This window comes from Calidris pugnax, unplaced genomic scaffold (genome assembly GCF_001431845.1).
Source record: "Calidris pugnax isolate Ruff unplaced genomic scaffold, ASM143184v1 scaffold50, whole genome shotgun sequence".
Taxonomy (NCBI): Eukaryota; Metazoa; Chordata; class Aves; order Charadriiformes; family Scolopacidae; genus Calidris; species Calidris pugnax.
The window spans coordinates 3,289,557-3,295,041 of NW_015090780.1; positions in this window are offsets into that span (position 1 = coordinate 3,289,557).

Genomic DNA, 5,485 nt, shown 5'->3' on the forward strand with positions numbered 1-5,485 from the left:
CACACACACACACCCCGCCTCGCACCACCGCGCCGGCAGACACCGCACCGCGGTAGGGAAGAAGGAGGGGGGGGGGGGGGGGGGGCTCGGCTCAGCCCTTCTCCCCACTCCCCACCACCCAGGTGGCTACTGCAACCCCAGCTCGGTCGCCAAACCGGAGCCGGGGGGGGTGTGGAGGGAGGGAGCACGGCCCGGGCTGGGCTGCAGCCCCCACCTCCCACTTGGGACCCCCCCCCCCGACTTCTCCATCCCTTGCAGAGACAGACACAAAGACATGGCTGGGAGGGGGCTGGGAGAGGGTCCAGGGGGTCCGAGGACAGCCCTGGGGAGAGGAGAGCCACCAGGGATGCTCCATCATCCTTGGACATCCATGTGTCCTGCTGGTCCCCAAATAGCCACCCGCCTGCTGCTGCCAGAAGAAATGCATTTAAAGGGGGGGAAAAACCACCTAAAAATATCTACTGCACCCTGGTCTGCCTGGGACACCCCCCAGCACCATGGCACAGCAGTGACAGCAGTGACCTGCTCTGCTTCGGTCCCCATCGGTGACTTTTCTCTTACCCACGTAGCCTGAGATTTGGGGATGTGGGGGTCTCTCTCTTGCAGGGGCTGTGGGGGTGCCACGGTGATGCTGTGGGTGACAAGGGGGTCACCCAGATGAAAGGGCCCCTCCAAGGATTGTTAGTCTGTGGTGGGGTTGCCCTCTCAGCCCCGGGGAGCTGAGCTGCCCTGTGAAGCTCCAGTGGGCTCTTTGTCTCAGTTGTCCTCATGATACACTGCTTTACAAATGCATAGAGAAAATCTAGGAAAATCCCAGATCTAGGAAAATCCAACTCAGGGAATCACTGATTTACCCAAAGATGGGTGTCATACATCTCATTTATTCATTAGCAGGTGTTGGGTACCCTTTCCCAAGACTGGCTCTGTCTATACTGAGATCCTGCAGACTGCTTGCCTGTTATTTGATGCAGGAAGATGTCTGATCCTGCAGTCAATCAGGTAGTCTCTGCATGCAAACAGTGGAATTTCCACAGCCATTCGCCAAGGGTCGATATTTCCCAAAACTTTCCTCCTCTTAAATCCACCTGATAGGATCACCATGGAAGACGAACCAAAATCAGATCTATTTAGTCATATTATTCATATGAATTTGGAGAGAAACGTTTTCCGGCACTCAGCCCACACTAGTTCAAAGAATGACTAATAATCTTTTAACACCAATGTTCCTTCCATTTAAAAGCTTCTGTTAGGAAATTTATATTAGCCCAGAAGAGTTCATTGGGGTTGGTGTTTCCAGCCTGGCCTCACCCATGGTTCCTGCTCCTTGGATGGGTTCTTGGGATGGATCAAGAATATTTATTCTGAAGAAGGGAAGAGGAATGTGGAACAAGGGGTGAGTTGTACTTACTGAAGGAGAGCAGCAGCTGGATATAAACCTTCTCCTGGTGTCCCTGTTCCTCAGCCCCCAAGTTGGGGGGAATTTATGGCCCCGTGGTCCAAGCACAGACCCACACTCCTGGAGTGAAGTACTTCTCCCACAGAGGCAGCAAGTGAGTTCCTTTGGGATCCTTAATGAAGAGTTGTTGTCCCTTCCTGCTCCTGGAATTTCATTTTGGCCTTGTGGGAAGCAATTGCTATCCCACAAACAAGACACCCATCTGCTGGTCTAATTCTACAGTGTGGATGTGCACCTTTGTGTCAATAGCTGTCTCTAGAAATGCTTGGTTTGGGCTCCTGTTGCCTTGTGTTTCTGCAGAAGGTGATGCAGGAGCAGAGCTGCTCACGGGGAGAGCACTGCATCCCCCTGCTCTGTCCCACAGCTCCATGTGCTGCCTCCTCCTCTTTCCCTCCCTGCCAAGCACCGGGCAGGGAATATCGGGAGATACAGTCAAAAAATAATTCTATTTACTCACTGAAATATCAGCGACCTGAGATCAATGTGGCTGTTGATTTACAATCAGCACTTTTAACAGCCTGGTGCAGTTTGTACCAGCCAAATCTCTCCTTCCATTAAGAGAGTACCCACTGCCCAGCGAAGGGGCTGGGTGCTCCCATCAATAAAGGCTCCAGCAGCATAATTTCATGAGGTAATTAATTCAATAAATTCCATCAATTCCTTGGCAAGTTGGTCTCAGCCAGAGGTGAAGCGTTCTCACTCTCCGGGTCAGATACCTCTGCCCTGTTCTTTTTCTCATCGATCTGGGTTTGAGGAAAGAGCTCATCTTCTTGGATGCAGCCTTTCTGTTCCCCAAGAAGAAGTGCGGGTCACTTCTTGTGAAGGGGAATGTAAAAGAAAGTCTTGTCTCTCTCAAGATGTTCTGGTTTGAGGTGGAAAGGTCAACCTGTCCCCTCTCTTTATAAAAGATTTTATCCAGGCAGGTTCTACCTTTTGTACTCACACCCCTTTTCCAGAGCTGGACACCCACTGCTGGTCCAGCCCCGATCCCCTGCAAAGCCTTGGAGCAGGAGAAGGTTTCGTGCTGCCAAAGGAAGACGTGGACCCCATTCCCACCTCACCATCCAGCCCCCCTTTACTCCCCCCCTCACTGCTCCGTGGCCTGGGGCACGTGTGACCTCCCTTTCCTGGTGCAGGGTAATGAAATGAAGGACAAAAGTATCTCTTCTTGCCCTCACTTCTGCTCCTTGCAAGTTGTTAATCCATATTCCCCTTCCAGCAAAAGCAGAGCCGGAGACGCACCGCTCTCTTCTTGCCTCCGACCCAAATCCCCGCTGTTTGTTTCTGAACGAGCCGACCTTTCAGCTAAGCTGGGCTCGTTTTAATATATTTTGTATGTGTGTGTCTGTGGCTTAAAAAGGAAAAGAATCGGGGAAAACCGAGAGACACCTGATCTCAAATGTTACAGCAAGGCATTTACTTAAAATCTTGCAGGAAAATGTCACCCGAAGACCTCATCTATTAAAACTGCCTGGACTTTGAGCTGAGGGTCCCACAGTGCCCAGGATGAGTGCCCACAGGTTGCCTCACTCCCTCTTATGTTGACCCAAGTGTTTTTCATCTTTGCTTTTTCCAGGTGCAGCCAGGGACCACTAGGAGTCTTTCCTGTTAATCCTACCCCCATCTGATTTGGCCAGGTGGGATTTTTCTGAAGGGCACGGAAAGCAGGAGAGAGAAAGCTCTGCCAGAGCCAGGTGCTACGAGACAGCATCAGCCTTTTTCCCATTGAGGTCCGAGCACCCAGCCCCAAATTCCTGTTGGAGGATGTTCCCGAGACAGGTAACACTGGCCTGATTCAAGCCTTTGAAATCAGCTCCTTATAGAAAAGTTCTGCCTAAAAAGCCAAGATTGTCTAAAGTGGATTAGCAAGGTAAAATCCCGGGGTGCACAGGGCGTTTTTTAAGGATGCTGTGCTTGGAAAACAAGGAAGCGAGGGAGAAAGGGATGTATATCAGCTTTGTTGATGACAATATTGACTGTATCATTACTTACAGGCATGGAAATGCATCCCTTCCTACACTCAACATATTGCAAAATAAAGTATTGCTAGTTTGGATGAGCAATAAAAATTCCCGGCGGCTGCATGTTATTTACTGCCTTTAGTGGAACTGATTTCAGGAGAGTATTTTAAATCAAAACAGCTGATACATGGGATATTTATTGCCTCTGATTTTCATAGCAGAGCAACCTGCTGTGCGAGCACATCAGTGTGTGGGCTGGCAAAGGGGACAGGGGCAGCTTTAAAAAAATACAATAAAAGGCAACCCAAAAAGCAGAACACACCGGGATGTGTACGATGATGGTGGTAAGAGAATTACCCCGAAAAAGGATCAGTCTCTGAGAGGAGACAGCTGGGAAATGAGGCGTTGAGACGCCTTTTATGAATCCTGTCTTCTGGGTGCTGTGCAGTCAAATTCAGTCCTTTGCTTTGACAAAACTCTTTTAAAGCTGATGGATGGACCGGCTGATAGACCCTGGAATATTTGTCTCAACCAGACAGAGACTGATAGTTTAACTGCACACGCACAGGAGACATCAACTGCTTTAGTTCAGAGATAAAGTAGTTTTTGGGTCCCCGAGCTGTTACTGCAACGAGCCCAGATCAGATTCCTCATGGCAATAAATGCATTTTATCTTTGTATATGCACTGTTAGTGTCCAACACGCAGGCGGTTGCGCTCACACACTGCAGACAGGGTTTCCCTTTGGAAACCCTCTGTTTTATTCCAGGAACAAATATAAAGAAAAAAGGACAAAAGGAGTCGGAGGGCAGAGTTTGCAATTGCTGCAGCCGGGGAGCCTCCGCCGCAGCCCCGAGGTGCTGGCACACAGGGACGGGCACTTACTCCATTTCTGAAGGATTTAACCTGCTTTTGCAGCCCTGGCTGCCTTCGCCAGCGGCGCTTCCAACAGCTCCGCTCAGCGGCGCGGGCTCGGAGCACAGCCCTGGCTGTGGGGCACCATCCCTCCCCGGCTCCCTCCGACCCTTCTCCCTTCCTCAGGGAATCTCAGGAGGCACATCTGACCCTTCTCCCTTCCTCAGGGAATCTCAGGAGGCACAGATTAACCTCATTTTCTCTCCCCCTCCTCAAATAATTCCTGGTGGTGTGGGTTTTTTTTTTTTTTTTTCTCAATATTTCAGCGTGCTGGGCAATTTTAAAATGCAAATGGAACGGCAGCTCAGTAAAAATCCCCGCAGCCAAACGCTCTTCCCTGTCTTTTTCCCAGTGCCTTTTTTTGAAAGGCTCCCAAATCCTTATTTAAACGCCTTGGATTTCAGGAAACACATGAAGCACAGGGCATGCTTCGGGCTCTTTCCTAGTGTGAGACTTTTTATCAGATGCTGGAAATACCAGGGGCTGGTGGGGCTTTGTCCTCGGCCATATGTCACCAAACAACCTGACATTTTTTCAGACCCCCCTCTCCAGTCCCTCAGACCCAGGAAGACCCTTTCCTTATGTTGGGGAGATCAGGGCTGCAGGAGGCAGCAGGGTCAGCCCCAGAGAGATTCCCAGTGGAAATTTTAGGAAATTTAGAAAATTCTAGGCAGTGGATGCCCTAGACTGGCTTCAAATCACTCTGTGCAGCTTCAGCAGACTTGAAAACTTGGCACTTCGTGTCTTCCAGAGCTCACTGTGACCTGCTGTAAACACATATTATTTGTACTCTGCAATCTGGCTCGTTCCTGCTATTCTTCCCTTTAAGAGCCCACATCCTCCCATTTTTCCCAGCTCTGGCACCCTGGATTTGCCTCAGCCTGGGCTCCTCCCGAGCCCACACGGACACCCTTCTCCCTGTGCAAGGAGAGGATGCTAACGCTGGTCTGCAGCCTCAGTGAGTGGTGAGAAGGTTCCTCCAGATCATCACCGGGAGAAGGAACGAGAGGCTGCAGAGGCTCCTGAGCTCCATCCCTGCCCACAGAGGTGAGGACACTGTGCGGCCACCTGGGCACAGCCAGAAAAGGTCCCATTTCTGTCCTGCTGCTCCCTCTGCAACCGCGCTGCAGGACCTGCTGCTCCGATGGCAAGTG